The sequence below is a fragment of the Bidens hawaiensis genome, unplaced genomic scaffold, assembly GCF_021521415.1.
Source record: "Bidens hawaiensis isolate Kalapana, Puna unplaced genomic scaffold, B.hawaiensis_p1.1 tig00047750_1, whole genome shotgun sequence".
NCBI lineage: Eukaryota > Viridiplantae > Streptophyta > Magnoliopsida > Asterales > Asteraceae > Bidens > Bidens hawaiensis.
In genome coordinates this window covers 10,419-30,201 of record NW_027498556.1, presented here as the reverse complement: position 1 = coordinate 30,201, position 19,783 = coordinate 10,419, and the positions used below count along the sequence as shown (strand labels likewise).

At 34.6% G+C, this 19,783-nt stretch overlaps 2 pseudogenes across 2 annotated transcripts; both read right to left on the bottom strand.

Moving 5' to 3' along the window:
• Window positions 1–890: 890 nt before the first annotated feature.
• LOC143597222 ((S)-8-oxocitronellyl enol synthase CYC2-like) lies at window positions 891–2,585 on the bottom strand (annotated as a pseudogene). Its single transcript, XR_013146852.1, has 2 exons — window positions 1,910–2,585; window positions 891–1,353 (listed from the first exon to the last, which is right to left on the bottom strand). The product of XR_013146852.1 is annotated as a (S)-8-oxocitronellyl enol synthase CYC2-like (transcript).
• Window positions 2,586–16,560: 13,975 nt separating this feature from the next.
• LOC143597221 ((S)-8-oxocitronellyl enol synthase CYC2-like) lies at window positions 16,561–18,255 on the bottom strand (annotated as a pseudogene). The gene is made up of 2 exons (XR_013146851.1): window positions 17,587–18,255; window positions 16,561–17,032 (listed from the first exon to the last, which is right to left on the bottom strand). The product of XR_013146851.1 is annotated as a (S)-8-oxocitronellyl enol synthase CYC2-like (transcript).
• Window positions 18,256–19,783: the final 1,528 nt, after the last annotated feature.

The following is a 19,783-nucleotide window of genomic DNA, read 5'->3' as shown; positions in this document are numbered from 1 at the left end:
TAAAGGTCAACTCTCTATGCAAGCTGGAGGTAGCTTAGTTTGTACACTGGACAAATGGCTTGGTCTCTTCTTCTATATAATAAGAACTTAGCCATAAACATAAAGGAGGGAGATCTGGACAGATAACATACTCTCCCTTATCTTCTCTTCTTTCTTGAGAAATATGTCTCTTACTTATTTCTTTCTTACTTCAATAGCTTCATAGCTTCACCAAGAACATCATCCTAGAACCGATTCCAAACATCACGGTTCCGGATCCTCGGTGAACTATAACAACCAACTACAAACTAGTGAACCTTCTTCTACGTTTTGCAAACGTAGAGGGACACCACGACCTGCGTTAGGTTAACCGGAACCTTTGAAGCATGTTAGCCTAACCAGTCCATTCACTATAGTTGGTCTTATCTTTGTTGTAGCAACAATACCATAGCATCTAATTGTTTCCATAAAGCATTTAGTTTATGTAATAATCAGAGATAGAGTCTCCATTTTTTTTTAAAGAATTAATTTTTGGAAAACTGTTGAAAATTACCGAACCATCAATTTTTTCATAAGTCTCCCTCAGTTATGTCCAAACCTCAAAGGAAAGTTGAGAATACATTACTCGTAACAACTTCTGGTCATGGGCCTGCTATCCCTGCTAACGCTCTAAGGCCCAGCCAAGCCCAACTCTTGTAATAACTAGCCAAGCTCACAACGTTTTTATCTTGCTTGCAACCCAATATTCCTCATAACAAAAATAAAAACCACTTGTTAAATAAAATGAACTAAAAGTGACTTAACACTATTAACAACCGTATTTTTAACAGTTTATTTAATTTCTTATTATTAACCATTTTTCATATATACTTATACATAATATTGTTCAACAAATACAATTGTTACAAGCCCTATGGGAGTATTTTCATTTGTCTCAACTTCTCAACCCAATCTGGTATACTCTTGAGTGTATTTGCATACCCATGAAACCCAAATTCTCGACTCTTGTTCATGCTACAAACATGCTGAATCTCAAGTCTTAATACTTGTTCTGCTACACCAAAACCAGTTATCTCCATTTTTGTTTTGTAAAGTCCATTGTCTTCAACAATACTATCCCAAACTTCTCCTTTATCCTTCATGAAATCCATTAAATCAAACTTTTCTTTCTCATCAAATGGCACAAACTCGACATCAAACACGTCGCAAAGCACCCTCCATACCATTTTCCATGTAACCATGTCACCATTTGTGCAGTTAAATGCTTCATTCTTAGCTTTGTCCGTCATCGATGCCCATATTTGTTGCTAGGCTAGCACTCTAGCATCAGACATGTCCCAAAAGTGTTCCCAACTGTACTTGTTACCAAAATACCTATATACATGAATATTATGATTAGAATATGTGAAAGTTACCAATAAGCATGTTTAAGTGTATGACTAATAGTAATCATAAATAGGCATTGAAATAAAGCCTTAACCAACTAGGCATAACCAGTAGGACAGTGGCACATAACCCCCTTGGGCACCACTAGGCGCTAGTGTAGTCCGTGCGTATTTCATGTAAAAAATGAGTTGGCAACACCTTATAATGACATGTGTCTAAATTGGTTACTGTGGTGCCTAAACGTGAATAAAAGGGCTATACATGTGCCTTGCATTCTAAGACTTCTAAGATGTTGGATAGGCCCTGTCCTGGCACCTCCCTATCCTTGTTGCCTAGGCAATGAAGGTGTGTAGCATGCGTGTTGGGCACCTCTGTAGTTATGGCAGACAAGACACCTATTTAGCCTATTTATTCATGTTTTAATATAAAGTGTCATTCAATACCAATTCGAAATTTAAGTAGAGAAGCGTATAAAGTATTTTTATTTATTGTTTTAACTGTGATATATAAGTGAAATATAGGGTTTAAAATGACATGTGCATACCTGAATGGATAGTTTTCATGTTTGCAAACTAACGCGTACATCGAAAGTGTGAGAAGTAAATTATAGATACTTATTGTTGATGTACCGATGATTATAGAAGCGCGATGAACGGAATATGTAATAGATTTCGAGTAAGAAGCTAAAATGTCTTCCAAGGCATAGTAGAAGTTTGGAAAAGGTAGTCTAGGGTAATCCTCTATAAAGGGTGCATCACGAGGTGCAAGTTGAGCTGAAAGAGTTGGATCAAAAATAGGCCCCATGTATTGTTTTGTGCCTGTTTGCAAAGTCACATGACTGAGCTTTGAGTCTGGACAAGATGTTAATGCACTAAGGACATTAGAAAGCATAGAGGAGTTAAGCGAAACGTTGACTTCTTCACTTTCGTTGACTTGTAAGGCTACCCAAAAGACATGGGTGATTTGGGAGGAAAGTGGAGCTAAGATTTGATGTGTTTGTTGTTGGTTTAGGGTGTCTAACATGATGTGGTTGTCGAGGAGGGAGGAGGGGAACCAATCGGGTGGTGGCCTTCGTGATACACCGTAGACGGTCCAAGGACCGCCTAATGCGGTTGGCTTCTTTAAGGCCTCGGTCAAGGCAACACCGACCATGCCAGTGACGCCTACGATAAGAGCTACATGTTTTCTAGGCTTTGCTTGATCCATTGTTGTGTGTATGAGTGGGAGAGATGAGAAACTTTTATACACGCCTTTGAACTTATATTGCCAATTTATGATCATGCTATAAGGTTTGTAAATGTTTAGCAATACTTTTTCTATTATATCATTATGCAGTTAGTAACTAAAAAAAGCGTATATTATAGTTTATTTTAACATAATGACAAGGTTGCATTCATATATCGAAAAGTCTTTAAATATTATGTAGCCGTTAATCACGTATGCATTTTATATGTTGAACGTGTTTCTTTCTATAGCTATTTATCAATGACTTTGCATTAAAAGGATAAAGGTTTGATTAATATATAGAGCTCGATACCGGTACTAAAAATACTCGGTATGGTACTGGTATGGTACTGGTAGCAAAAATTCGCGAAATTTAGTACCAAACCATTTGCTCATCCTTAACTCTAACCTCTCATAACTTAGCACATCTAGGCGTTACATCTTTCACTTTTCTCTCATTCATTATATATATATTAAAAACCAGTTTTTCAAACACTCACAGATTTTACTATTCATCAAGTTTGATTATAGACCACACATTACCTGTCATTGCTTCAATACTAGCCACACACGTCTTTTGTCATAACTCACGTTGTTGTGTCTTGCATCACCCTTACCACTATCATCATAATTACCAAGGTGACCCTCGATTTCTTCTCGATACAAACACGACTAGAGAGAGATCAGAATTTCTGATTTATCTCCTCCGAAATCGGCCGCCAAAGGTTTGTGTTGGTTCCTAAACCACTGATTCATCTTCGATTTGTTTTACTAACTCGATCTGTTATTATTTTCTAAGATCTCAAAGTTTTTTGGTTTACGATTTGTGGTAATGGCTGTGATTTCTTCAACTTCGCACGCCGTTGAAGACATCTTACGGTCATCGCTCCAGAATCGTTCAAGCTCTCACCTGCTGTGTGTAAGGTACTTTTCTACAAAAAAATAAAATTTTAATTACTTTTTCTGTGTTTATAGCTTTTGCCTTCCCATAGTTTTCATTATTTGAGTTTTTGCTTTTGTTTTGTCTACAGATATAGATGAATTTTATGCAACCGCAATCCAGGTTTGTTATGGTGTTCATATGCAATTAGGTTTTGGAAGTTGATTGATTTTGAGTTATTTGAGAAGTTTTGTGATGATAGGTTAGATTCTTGGGAGTTATTTTAACTTTCAAATTTATAAGAATTTTGTCATCTTTGGAAGAAATAATTTAATACTTTAACTGCATACAAACTGAAGCTTTGTTTTGTAATTGAAACGAGCATGTGTTTTTTTTCATATCAAGAGAATTACAACTAGCTTTTTTGCTGCTAAACACTGCATATTTGAATTACTGCAACAACAATGATGATAAGAACTTTTAAATACTGATCTTCATTTTAATCTAATAATGGATTATTTTAACATCTACATCCGGTGTTGAAAATACTAAAATGGCTTTGAATCATTCAAGATGAGAAAAAAAAAAGACATGGTAATATGTGACTAAACAAGGGCCAAGAATATGTTTAAGCAATTGTTTAAATTTGACCATCTTCTTTTGGGATTCTAATGATCACACATCTCAGTCCATCTTCAAAAATCCAAAATGCATTCTTTTGTAAGTTTAAACTTACCATTTGATTTCAGTTTAATCCAATGGCCCACATTGAACTGAAAATTCAACCGAGATCTTGAGGTTATGCTTTTATTGAGGTTCGATTCATTTTGTAGCTTTTACTTTTTTTTTGTCTTCACTTTTTAACAAACTTGGTATTATTACAAATTATTTTTTTCAACTTTATAGAAAATTTGTTTCGTTTATTGTTTTAGGTACAGCTTGGAGAATACGACTTATGTTGGGAAGCATCCAAAGCTTATGGATAGGTTAGGTGCTTTGACCGTTGTCGATGGCCACATTGTGTATTTGTATTAGTGTCTTGATTTGTTCACTTTGAACCATTGGTACAATGGCATTCAATAATTAAAAACTAATGTGTTTTGTAGTAGTTGGATATAGCTATTATGTTTGGTGTATTCTAAAACTATTGTAATAGTCTATGGTTAATGATTTACTCTAACATGGGTACTCTAACCTGCCGCAGCGCGCGAGTAAAAAATCTAGTTTCATTTACAAGGAAATAATTTAACCCTCTCAACTCCATCTCACCCACTTTTATTTCTTTTTTCATTTTTAAATTATATTATTAAACATTTGTATATTTATTAAATGCTAATATACTATTGAGGGTAGTGTACTGTTTATTAAGGGAAAGAAAATAAAAAAGAAATACAACATTTGTTAATTTTCAAACCCGAAATCTCGTATTTGTTTTCAATGTGATTTTAAACATTTATAATCAATGAATGTTGTATGTTATGTTTTAATCATGTTATTGGTCATTGGTACTAAAGTTATATCATACTTTCTATGCTAACATATTCGTAAGTCTTGAACTCTTGATGAATCGAAAATCGTGCCTCACATCGTTACTTATATGGTGTTACGTATTTAAAGCGTTTGGAAACTCGTATAACCTAACTTGATAATTGCAGTCACTAATAAGTTTTTTCATATATATATATATATATATATATATATATATGGGGTAAGGATCCTAAGAGAATCCTTTGCAAATTGAGAATTTTGAGAACCATTTTAGACCACTAAAAACATATTTAAAAAATATCATAAAACAAAAAATAACAGAAATTTTAAAAAGGTAAAAAAAACCAAAATTCTTATATTTCATTCTGGTTTCATTAAAAAAAAGGGTCGTATTATACACATATGTATAGTTTTATTTAATCTTTAGTTACGTAATATACACATATGTACGATATCAATTATCTTAAATTATACACATGTGTATAAAAACATGTAAATGTACACATATGTATATATTATACATATGTGTATATAATTTAGCTAACCGAATTTTTTTAATGAAACCGGGATGTTAAAATAAGAATTTTTGTTTTTTTACTTTTTTTATTTTTGTGTTTTTTTTATTTTTTGGTTTTTTGTGATCCAATATGGTTCTCATAGTTCTCAATTTCAAAAAAATTCTCTCATGATCCTGATCCTATATGTATATATGCATATGTATATCATATCCATCTTCTTCATTTCTCTTATTGTTACTATTTTTCTAAAAGTCAAGGTAATCAAGTTGTTGTGTAACACTAGTTGTACTATCTTTAAGGTTTCTTTTATTCTTGTTCATCTTCTTCATTTACATGGTTTTAAAGCCATCATATATTCATATCAAGGATCTCACATATTCTATACATCATGGTGTGTGTTGTGGAGGAGACAAAAACTAAAGATCGGAAGATGATCTTCAATAGTCACACCTTAATAAAGTTATACATTCCTTGTAACTTTATGTTTTAATTTGATTTTTCTCTTATAACATAACCATAAGGGTTTGATATTACATATTTGTTATATGATGTATTAATTACCCTATCAATGACTTATAATTTATTTCCATCAAAATAATTTCAAAATATAAAGGACATTACTAATTGTAATGATTCAGAATTGACATAATTATTAGACAACAAAGGTTGAGCCATAATTTTGTCATAAACAATTGAAATGGTACAAGACTAAAGCCTATGACTAAATTCATTGAGTTGTGGTTCTAATGACATTTTATTTGCATTTTAATTAATTTTTACGACTAGATAGTGGTCAAACTAAAATTAGTGAGCAGATATGTACTCTTTTAGAAGAATGACTGTTTTAGCCAATATCGGGTCCGAATCTGACCGAATTTTCTAAATGAAAGTTGTTCCTAACACATTGATTTAGTTGAAAACGAGCGACAAACAGTTTGGATTGCCCTACATGAAAGTAGCACTAAAACCTAATTAAACGAATCAGACAATTCAAACTTTTATCAAGAAACCACGTTGGTATAGTTTCTTTAGGTAGTTTTGCTATAAGCCTATAAGTTATGACCTTTTATTTTATTTTTTTCATTTCATAATGCCTAGTAAGTCTTTAATTTTTAATTGGATCCATAAATAATGATATATAAAACAACTATTAGACCATGCGTAGTGGTATGGGAGAATGGGGAGAGAAATATGTCATGTAGCGTCCAGTTAGCAAGAATATGGATTGTATTTTAAAGGTGTCGTGGTGCGGGGGAGATTGCGGATAGATATGTCACAATTTTAGTGGTTGGGTAAATAAAAAATTAATAATATCAGGTGTGCCCCTTACATTTCAACGAGAAATATTTCTCGTTTCCCCCACTCTTGATCCACTTCTCCAAGGGGACGGTGTTCCCCCCCAATCTGCATTCCATTCCTGGCCCCAATATTGACCACTACGGGCGGTCTAAGCAAACACCCACCACTTGGCCCATTCAAATGTCGTTCCAAAAATATGACAAGTAACAAGAGGGGTTAACTTAGGTAGGTGTTGAAGTTGAATGTGGCAGGAATTTTGGCTTTAATAAGATTGTGTGAAATATGCAATAATAAGTTAGTATATACAAATTTTTAATTAAAAAAAAGACTCAAATTAGTTTAAAAAACCCAAAGTTTAGCATAATAACAAGTTTAGTTAACCAACTCCCTTTGATTTTTCTCTATTAAAAAACGCAATAGGAACACTCGTTTGACTCTGTTTAAATGCTTTTGTTGATCAGGTCTACTGTCTGTTTTTAAGTGATATTCGTTAAAAAAACAAAAATCATGAATTATCTGTAATATGATGTGTATGGCGAAGTTAACTAAAAGAATGTTCGTGCTTTGCAAAATTTGCATGTTTGGATTATAACAACATATTCCTTTCGTGTATTGGCGTCTTGCATTGTGCGATTAAGTTTTTAACTTTCATTCGTTGGAGCTTACAAGACTTTGTTGTAGCTTAAGCCAACTAGAGATAACACACGATTTATGGTCGGACTGCATATAAATTGTTTAATCTATGACCTTAATATTTTCAAGACTTCAAACTTGATTTCTTGGAGTTAGTCAATGGTCATACTCTGTTAAACTTGAATCACCCACTCGTCTTAGATTAAGCCTTAAGGGGTATGGCTCATTTTGGTCATTCTCTCTCATTCGTCACGTCAGCTTTCCCTCTATCATTCATCACACTCTTCAACCCCTGGTATGGGTCATTATCCACAATTCCATTATTTAATAATATAAAGAAGTAAAAAAGAAAAAAACACAACATTTTTTTATTGCCTCTCCCCTAATGATCCGCGTGACATGAGGGGGGTGGGTGCATTCAAAATTTGTCGCATGTGTAAGAAATCAATATCACATTACTAAACAAGGTTAATAACATAAAGAATTCATTAAACAAATAGATATTTACATATTGTTACAAGAATGGTAACTACAACACAATAGTCAATGGTTTATGGCTGTTGCAACATCTAGCTATGTGCCTAATATATGAATGAATCTTAATTTTGACTTGTATCCGCTACTGCTACTAATTAAGTCGATTTCAAGCTCGTGTCATTAAGACGCACCTTCTGATTTCTGTTCAGAATCAGCTGTGGCCTGTACCTGAGCTGCATACTGCAAGTTCCAAAGTACGTCTTCAAACGAGGGCCGGTTTGCTGGTTCTATAGATATGCATTTGTTGGTGATCGATATCACAATCGATAGCGATTCTTGTGAGCAAGTTGTCAACACCGCTGGATCCACAATTCTTTGCCTACTATCTTGGCTTCCAAAGGATTTCTGTTGCATAAGATATAAAATTTTGATTTTTATTAATATTTTACAAATATTTATGTTGCATAAACAAAAAAAATTGATCTTTATGAATCTTTTAAAGTTTCCCAAAAACAATTAATGCATAAACATGAAAAGATTGTGATTTATGAATCCTTTTCAAGAAAAGCTTGGCTTCCATAAGATTTATGCCGCATAAACATACAAAAGATTGATCTTCTTTTTTTTTAGAAATGCTAAGAAATAATCTTTATGAATCTTTTTCAAGATAAGTGGTTAAACTCACACACCCCACCCGACGAATGTAAATCGAGTTAACAGACATCCGAAGACTAAAATATGATGACACCAATAAAATTCGTCCCTTAAAAGATAATTCCATTTATGCCCATCACAACTCGATATAATATCATATGTAGCCAATGAAAATTATAATATTAAATAAACCTATTTTCAAATTTATGACATTTATACCTTTACCTTAAAACTTAAATTAAAATATGAGAGTATTAAGTGTACGGTGAAAGATAAGGGTGTAATGGTCATAAGACAAATTGTATTTAATAAAATGGTTAAATATGAAATTTTAGCCCAACAAAAAAGAAAATCAAGAAGCATCATTTGTGTCCCAATTCAAGAAGACACCAATGGCCCAACAGATCCCAAATATGGAAAGTCATGTGGGCTTAGAAAATGACTCTGTTAATGAGTAAACAGAAGACAGTTTAGACCAAACTGAGAGTGTGAGTGAAAATGTGCAACATATTGAACCAACAAGACAGAAAAGAAACAAGATTCGACCAAGTCATTTAAATGAATATGTGGTGAAGTTACCCACATCTATTGACCATGCACAAACCGCGACCAATTACGAGTCCTCAATGGTACACCCCGTATCTAATTTCATTTCATATGATAAGTTCTCTAACTGCCACAAAGCTTTTTTGGCTGCCATCAGTTCAAATGATGAGCCAAAATGTTTCGCTCAAGCATGCTAGAGGGATTAAAGCCATGAAGAAAGAAATTCAAGCGCTTCAAGAAAACGGTACATGGACCATACAAGACTTGCCAAAAGGTAAACGTGACATAGACTCAAAATGGGTATACAAAATAAAGTACAAATCAAATGGTGAAGTTGAAATATACAAAGCAAGACTAGTAGCAAAGCGTTTCACGCAAATGGAAGGTGTCGAATTTCATGACACATTTGCACCTGTAGCTAAATTAGTTATTATGAGAAGCTTACTCGCTGATGCGGTAAAGAAAGATTGGATCATACAACAACAAGATGTGAACAATGCATTTCTACATGGAGATTTAGATGAGGAAGGTTACATGAAGATTCCTCAAGGATTTGGGAAAAGAGACGAAACGAAAGTTTGCATGCTTAAAAAATCTCTATATAGATTGACACAGGCGTCACAAATTGGCATCAAAAGTTCACCATGGCTTTAATTGGGATTGTTTTTAGGCAGACAAAAACCGACCACTCACTCTTTGTATACAAGAAAGAAAATATATATGTAGCGGCACTCATATATGTTATATATGTTGACGATGTGATCCTTGTAGGAAACAATCTTGACAAAATCCAACAAGCAAAAACCTTTCTTAATGAAAAATTTAGTATCAACGACCTTGGAGAACTAAAATATTTTCTAGGTATTGAAGTGGCTCGAACAGAAGAAGGTCTCGTGTTGATTCAAAGAAAGTACACGTTAGATATGTTGGAAGTGTAAAACTTGGAGTAACACCAACTTGAAGGACCCGAATGGTTAATACGAAAAGTATAAGGGTGGTACGGAAGATCTCAAGGGGCGGTTTTGTGGAGATCCAAAGTTCAGGGACCAAGTTGAATAACTTGGTGTCATGGTTATCTTTTATTTATTATTAAATAATTAGAAGTCTAGTATGTTTATGTTTCCTAGTTTGAGTAGGATTAAAATTGTGGGTGTTATATAAACTCATCATTAGTTTTCTTTTGTTAGAGAGTAGTGAAGAGTAGAAAGGTAGAAAGTATTTTGTTCATGTTTTTTTTATTAATGAAAAGAGTCGCATAAATGTTTTATGCAATATCGTGTTTTGTGTTCTTGATTCACTTGTCCAAGGTTTAACAAGTGGTATCGTGACGTTTACGATCGACGGCAAGTCTTGATTAAAGTAGTTGTTTCCAATCAAAGGCATAAGAGGCCAAGAAACCGATCGTGGTAAGGTTCCGATTGAAGGCGCTAAAGTGTTCGGTCGTAGTGAAGAACACGATCATAAAAGAGTTAATTGATTAAGAAGTCGCCGCCTTCTGGGAAATTGTGAGCAAAAGGCAAACTTCATTGTGGGATATTCAATCGTGGTTCGGTTTGAAAAAGCCCACCGTTTACATCGTAACAGAAAAGACAACATCATAAAGTGGGTTACTGGTCATCGAATCACAAAGAAGTAAAGCTTGTTATATCATTATTATATATTGTTGTGTTGTGACTTGTGTGGAAAGAAAATTTCCTTATTTGTTTGGAAATTATTTGCATGTCACAAAAGTCAAAATAACCACAATAGTTCATCGGAAGTTTTTAGTGATTTGTAGGCAGTCGGTCTTTCGCGGCTCCAATTAAAGAAAAATCAATCCCATAACCGTACAGATGGCGGAATTCCAGGTTGTAGGAGGAATCAAGAATTTGAACCAGAGTAACTACAAGCAGTGGTCGACGTGCATCAAGTCGTATCTTCAAGGTCAAGATCTTTGGCAGGTAACGAACGGTACCGAGACGAGACAACCCGCAAACGATATTAACGGTAGTATCGAAAGTGGCAGGTGAAAGTGGGTCGGGCGATGTTTATCATCAAGACAACGGTAGATGAAGATGTTCTTGATCACATTCAAGATCTTGAATACCCAAAGCAAGCGTGGGATACGCTGGAGACCTTATTTACGAAGAAGAATGATGCTCAATTGCAACTAGTCGAAGGTGAGTTAATGACGATTTCCCAAGGTGATCTTCCTATCGCATAATATTTTCGCAAGGTAAAGAACTTATGTCGCGAAATTGGAGAACTCGATCCACAATCTCGGGTTAGTGATGCTCGTATGAAGCGGATACTCATCCATGGTTTAAGGCCGGAGTATAGTAGTTTCGTTACCGCTATTCAAGGGTGGCGACCCAACCGAGTATTACCGAGTTCGAAAATATTCTTGTTGGACAAGAAGCCTTAGCGAAACAGTTAGCCGGTGTGTCGATTAAAACCGGGAGCGAAGCTTTGTATGTCGGTAGAAAGGAGAAGCATCGATTAAGTAAAAATCATAATCGTAATGGTGAGAAAGGCAAGGGTAAATATGAGAACGAGAAACGTGACCAACCCAAGAAGAGAGAATGGAATCGGAAGGGTCGGGTTGACAACTCTGAAGAAGATTCATCGAACGAAGAGAACCGAGACAAGGAATCAAGGTACCAACCAAAACAGTTTCCTTTTAGGTGCCATAAATGTGGACAAAAAGGGCATATGGCAAAATACTGTCGAGAACCAATGGAGGAAGGTAATGCAGCTGTTGTTTGGAGAAGAAGAACCGTGGAATGTGGAGGCTAATGTGGCCGAGGTTCAAGGAAAATACACAGTTGATACCGAATTCAAACCGAATCTGGTAGATGAATGGTTTGAAGAAGGCTCATGTTGGTGGACAGATCAAGAAGTAGTGCCTGAGTCGTCGTTAAAGGTAACCATGGAATCATCTATCGTTATTTTGAATCTAGATGATGCGGAAATCATGGTCGAAGAAGAAAATATGGTTGATCAAGACGTAACCGTGACAGTAACCGAACAAGACGAGAGAGAAACCGTGTTGGATGAAGTGCACGAGGAGATAGTTCCGTCTCATGTTATGGGTTGTCATGGTGGAACAGAAAACGTTAAAAATCAACAAACCAACAAAGTTGACGTTTGAGTTTGCATGAGGTTCATGCAAAGTTCGGGTGATCTGAATGAACGAATGAATGAAGAAATTGAGTTTGAGAGGGATTATGCACCGAGTGGAGATGGAATAATTGCTTTGAGTACCATGATAGTTGGTCATGGAGTTGAGAAAGCAAACATTAATACAAATTATTACAAACAGTTTCGAGAAATACCTACACACTTGCGTACCTACATGCGTACATACCTACACATTAATACAAACAGTTGACAAAACTAAGTAATTAAGGTGATGTAAAATTTTGTTTTATAAAAATATATTTGAAGTATTATAATGAACACATGTAAAAAATATACAAACTCATGTCTATGGGATGTGTAAGTAAAACATAGTGCGTTGTCATGTATGATATGTAGTGTTTTTTTTCGTAATATACAAAATAGTTTATCATTTACAACGATTGGTAAAAAACATTAATTTGAAGAATTATGGGACACTAATGTTAACATGAGGAATACGTACAATACATACAGTAATTAAAGACAAATAAAAATAGTTACCATAATCAAATGTTTAAGAAAAAAAATAAAATATTACTTGCAAATGTTTGAAGAATACTTAAACTAACCTCTTGCAAATGTTTAAGTAAAATAAAATATAAAATATTATTTGAAACCTCCAATAATTAATAGTTACCATATTCACACATTTATGGAGATTAAAATTATATCCTTCAACATAAATTAAAGGAAAAATTATAATTAGTTATAATAATTTTTCGCACTAAAAACATTTCTGAAACGAACATAATCATGTTTGTGTATATATATTAAATGCTAATATACTGTTGAGGGTAGTATACTGTTTAATTTGAAATCATTTGATGCGACCAATATCTCCGCTGCCTCTCTTCTAATTGTGTGATGGTATGATTCCTCATTTAGTTTAGTTACAGGAATAATTAAGAATATTAATCTTTCATAAAAAGGCATTTGTAAAAATGTAGAGGATGTTAAAAATAACAAAACTGCTGAGTTATATATAGCTGTGGTTTTTTATTAAAATAGAAAAAAAAACGTTCAACTGCTAAATCTGATGTTAAATGCATGGCTCTCACTCGTTTTTAACTCGTTAGCAGCTTAATTCATGGTCCTTTAAACAATTCTAATGCATGGGGAGTGATACCGAACGGGCTTCCCTTGTCCCTAACGTATTGAGGCGTTGGAGTGCACCGGTGAGCCTAGGGTCGGATTTGGGTGTGTGCAGCTACACAAGGCCCAATTCCTGTAAGGGACCATAATTTTTTTAAATGGTAGCCAACATATTCAAAAGACTAATAAACAAACTTATACAAAACTTGTAATTGGGCTTGGCCCAAACATAAAATGCATGCAAGAGTGGGTTGTGGGGATTCTAAAAGTAACTATATATAATATGGGCCATGGGGTGAGTTATTGTACAATAATGGGTTATCGTACATTACGTACGCGACTTCCTGCACCACCGATTCTAATTGAAACTAAAACTGCTTAGTGACATAATTGTAATTAACCTAAAAACACTTCACACATACATCTGGAATCAGATCGCCATTTGCTTCAACCATAATCAAATCATCGACAAAACAAAAACAAAATCAAAATCGAGCGTCCCGGTATCGACATAACTAATTGAATATGCAAGTCGCTATATTTGAATTAATCATGTTTGGAAGAGTATTTTCTTTAAATTAATTTAATTAAAAATGTATGCTTTGAATTAATTCCATTATTATCATTGTTGCATATCACTCGTCCAACTATTTCATTTATGGTTGGTTGCATACCACTCCTATGCTTTGAATTAGTAGTTTAATTGAACTAATACGTTCAAGTGTTCAATACCCAATTGAAACAACAAAACTAATACAATCACCTTAACAACAATAAGTTGATACATTTAGAACAAATTAATATGTTTGCAACAAAAAATTGGTACGTTCAAAACAAAATTGATATATGTTAAGAACAAAATTTGGGTTCAGTGAGTTACTTTGAAACAAAATTGAACCTTCCGAACAAAACTAATAGTTTAGAGCAAAAAATTGATACGTTTTTAACAAATTTGATATGCGTTCAAAATAAAATTAATTAAACGTTCAAGCCAAAATCAGTTAAACGTTTGAAACAAAATTAATTAAACGTCCAAACCAAAATAAATTAAACGTTCAGAAAAAATTTATTGTTCTTCTTCATCTTTGTCATCGTTTATCAGCTTCATCCTCTAAATTGGTTCACGCTTTCAAAACACCATACGTTCTTAAATTAATTTTTAATATTGATTTGATTTTGTTTCTGAATTGGTCGATATTTTGGAGTCGATGTCTGATTTTGGTTAATGGTTCATATAAGTGAATCGATTTACAATTTGCCACAAACTAGAATGAAGCGGTTAATTAGGTCGAAATTTGAATTGAAGGAAATTTCAATTTTGCCATCGCGTGGTTTTTGAGGTCAACGATGTATTATGCCACGTATCTATCATTCTATTGTACTGTACGATAACCAATTATTGTATTGAATTTTTTATCTATATATATAATATATGTTTTATTAATTAAATAATCATGATAATAATATTTAGTATGATCTACTAAATTATAGATACATTATTTATTATTAATAAATGAAAAGAGTCGCATAAACGTTTTATGCAATATCGTGTTTTGTGTTCTTGATTCACTTGTCTAAGGTTTAACAGGAAGATTGTAGCTTACACGGATGTCGTCCAAGTGATTTTCCCATGGAACGGAACTTGAAGTTGGATAAAGACAGTGACGGGCCTCGAGTGGATGAAAACCAATACAGAAGACTTGTGGGACGACTTTTATACCTTCAAGCCACAAAACCGGATATCGTTTACTCAGTCAACATGCTGAGCCAATTTGTCTCTGATCCGCGACAAACCCACATGGAGGCAGCCACCCAGGTGTTGAGCTATCTTAAAGCCACCCGGGGTCAAGGAATATTACTACCGAAGGAGGGTGGAACGAATCTCGCCCACATATTGTGATTCGGATTGGATGGGATGCTAATACACAAGACGATCACGTACATGGTATCTTTTACTCTTGGGTGGTGCACCAATTTCGTGGAAGTCCAAGAAACAATCGGTGGTGTCGCGTTCTTCTGCAGAAGCGGTATACTGAGCGATGGCTACCACAGTTAGTGAAATACTTTGGATGATATGGCTCTTGAAAGAACTCGATATTGCTCAATGTGGTCTGACTCCTTTGTTTTGTGACAATCATGCAACACGTCACATTGCAAACAATTCCGTGTTTCATGAACGCACGAAATACGTGGAAATGGACTATTATTTTGTTAGGGAGAGAGTAGAGTCACGAGAAATCAATCCCATGTACATCGACACCAAATCAAAGATTGCCGACTTATTTACTAAAGCTTTGGAAACTCAGCGATTCCGGTTTCTACTAGACAAGTTGAGCGTTAGAGATCTTTACGCACCCCAACTTGAGAGGGAGTAACGGAAACCACCATATTTAAGTGATTCTCTCCTTAATTATTTGATCAGACCGTCATGCGCCTTTTTCGCCCATATATCGAGGAGCAATATTCTCCTTTCCATTTAAGTGAAATAATCTTTGTATATCATGTGGAGACATTTTTTTTATCAATTGAGTTATTAAATAGTTTAAAAACTTTAATTTCATAATTTAGCTGAAATGATGTAATGTGTTCTAACTTCACATTATAATGTGTGTTGTAACAAACTTAGTTTAATGACACAATCCATAATTGGGTAATACTTAACAAGACAACCAATTGGTGTCTAGCTGGGTTGGATAAGGTTTGGGCTTTCCTATGGGAGATCTCAAGTTCGAATCCCACTCCGGGCGGCCTTAAGGTAGCCGTCACCAATGAAGTTCTACTAAGACAGGGAAGCCGAAGTGGCGCGGGTTCGATCCTGAGGGTCGGCCCAGATCTGTCGCGGACTGAATGGAGGCGTCATACCGGCGTCATACCTCTTGCGGGGTGGGATGATGGGTATCCAAATGGGTACCGGGGTAAGGGTTCCCTCCTCCAACCCTTTTTTTAACAAGACATGTAAATGTGCAATTGACTCTATATTGTTATTATTTGTTTCATCAATATATAGTTCATTTATACAAGAATTTAATATCCTTTGTCACAATTAGAACGTTACAAAATCCAAAATGTTATAGGATTAGGATTATATTGTTTTATTTAATTTCTTATAACAACTTTTCATACATATTTTTATTTGTACTAAATCAACATTTCATTACTTAAATTTTCAATTACAGTTTTTTATACATAATATTATTCAGCGAATAGTCGAATACAATTGTTACAAGCCCTATGAAAGTATTTTCATTTGTCTCAACTTTTGAACCCATTCTGGTATACTCTTGAGCGTATTTGCATACCCATGAAACCCAAATTCTCGACTCTTGTTCATGCTACAAACATGTTGAATCTCAAGTTTTAATACTTGTTCTGCTCCACCAAAACTAGTTATCTCCATCATTTTTGTCTTGTAAAGTCCATTGTCTTCAACAATTTTATCCCAAACTTCTCCTTTATCCTTCATGAAATCCACTAAATCAAACTTTTCTTTCTCATCAAACGGCACAAACTCAACATCAAACACGTCCCAAAGCACCCTCCATACTATTTTCCATGTAAACACGTCACCATTTGTGCAGAGTTAAATGCTTCATTCTTAGCTTTGTTCGTCATCGATGCCCATATTTGTTGCTCGGCTAGCACTCTAGCATCAGACATGTCCCAAAAGTGTTCCCAACTGTACTTGTTACCAAAATACCTATATACATGAATATCGTGATTAGAATATGTGAAAATTAACAAAATAGGCATGTTTGAGTATTTGACTAATAGTCATCATAAATAGGCATTGAAAAAAGCCTTAACCAACATAGGCATAACCAGTACAACAATGACACATAATCCCCTTGGGCATCACTAGGCACTAGTGTAGCCCGTGTGTATTTCATGCAAAAATGAGTTGACAACACCTTATAATGACATGTATCTAAATTGGTTACAGTGGTGCCTAAACGTGAATAAAAGGGCTACATATGTGCCTTGTATTCGAAGACTCTTAAGGTGTCAGATAGGCCCTGTCCTGGCACCTCCCTATCCTTGCATGCCAAGCTGGCAATATATAGGGGTGTGTAGCATGCGTGTTGGGCACCTCTGTTGCTGTGGTACACAAGACACCTATTTAGCATGTTTATTCATGTTTTAATATAAAGTGTCATTCAATACCAATTCCAACTTTAAGTAGAGTAGTGTATAAAGTATTTCTATTTAGTGTTTTAACTGTGATATATAGGGTTTAGAATTACATGTGCATACCTGAATGGATAGTTCTCATGTTTGCAAATTAACGCATAGATCGAAAGTGTGAGAAGTAAATTATAGATACTTGTTGTTGATGCACCAAAGATTATAGAAGCGCGATGAACAGAATGAGTAAAAGTTTTTGAGTAGGAAGCTAAAATGTCTTCCAAAGCATAGTAAAAGTTTGGAAAAGGTAATCTAGGGTAATCCTCTATAAAGGGTGCATCACGAGGTGCGTGTTGAGCTGAAAGAGTTGGATCAAAAATAGGCCCCATATATTGTTTTGTGCCTGTTTGTAAAGTCACATGGCTGAGTTTTGAGTTTGGAGAAGATGTTAATGCACTAAGGACATTAGAAAGCATAGAGGAGTTGAGGGAAATGTTGACTTCTTCACTTTCGTTGACTTGTATGGCTACCCAAAATACATGGGTGATTTGGGAGGAAAGTGGAGCTAAGATTTGATGTGTTTGTTGTTGGTTTAGGGTGTCTAACGTGACGTGGTTGTCGAGGAGGGAGGAGGGGAACCAATCGGGTGGTGGCCTTCGTGATACACCGTAGACGGTCCAAGGACCACCTAATGTGGTTGGCTTCTTTAAGGCCTCGGTCAAGGCAACACCGACCATGCCGGTGACGCCTACAATAAGAGCTACATATTTTCTAGGCTTTGCTTGATCCATTGTTGTGTGTATGCAGTGGCGGACCCAGGATTTTTTGCCAATGGGGTCCCATATTTTCGGTGTTCAAATTTTTCGGGTCGGTCGTTGTTCAGGTCGGGTCGAGGCGAAGAACATAATAAAAAACAATATCATAATAAAACTTTCTTTTCAATCATCACTACCTGAACGGGTCAAAATGGGTCGGGTTGACACATAAACACTTTGTTTTCCCTTTCTTAAACATTTTTGAGATAGAACCTAGATCCACCCTTTCATAAGCATGTGTTGAAAACCATTAACTTAAACTAGTGAAAAATAAAACTGATATTTTAAAGTGTTTGAATGTTTCTAAAGAAAACCATGCATAAAGTTGAAAACAATGATATGTATTTTAGAGGTGTTTGAATGTTTCCAAAGTTATCATTGCAACATTAGCAATCAAATGATTGATTAACACTAAAAATTAACACAAAAAACCAAAAACTGAGCCTTGTAAGACTTGAACCCATGACCTTTCAAAGATAAAACAAGGGACTTTCCACCAGACCACATTAACATTAATAGTATGGGTTCCAAGTATTAAATCTTATGGGGTCCTCAAAAAATTTAATATACCGCTTCTAATAAATTTTTAAAAAACATTGGTGTCCCGGGACCCCGATCCACACTATGTGGGTCCGCCCCTGTGTGTATGAGTGGGAGAGATAGAGAAACTTTGATAGATGGCTTTGAACTTATATAGCTAATTTATGATCATGTTAGGTTTGTAATTTTTAGCAATAAATTTTTCTATTCTATCATCGGCCTATCAATCTAATCATTATGCAGTTAGTAACTTAAAAAAGTGTATATTATTGTTTATTTTAACATAATGACAAGATTGGGTTCATTATTCATATACCGAAAAGTCTTTAAATATTATGTAGCTAGCTGGCTGTTCACATGTTTCCGTTAATTACGTATGTATTTTATATATGGAACATGTTTCTTTCTATAGTTATATATTAATGACTTTGCATTAAAAGGTTAAAGGTTTGATTAATATATTGAGCTCGGTATTGGTACCGAAAATACTCGGTACAATACCGTACCATTTGCTCTAACCCTTCTTAATTCAACGTGTTTAGACGTTACATCTTTCACTTTTCTCTCATTCATTCCATCTTCAAGGAAATTTAACCGTCTCAACTCCATCTTACCCACCTTTTAAAAAAAAATTATTAAACATTTGTGTGTATCACACACAAATGAAATTAACGTGTTAAACGTGATAATTAAGTAAAGTAATAATATATATAAGTAGAGTAATTATGTAATTACTTTATGATGCAATTACATAATTACTCTATTTGTATATATAATTACTCTACTTGATTCTCATGTTTAGCACATTAATTTCATTGTATTTGATCCAATATATATATATATATATATATATATATATATATATATTATATGTGTGTGTGTAGGGGATTGATCATGCAAGAAATGATTTTAGGGTGAGAAGTGCGCGAAATAGATGTGAACCATTGATGGTGTTTAATCAATGGTGTACA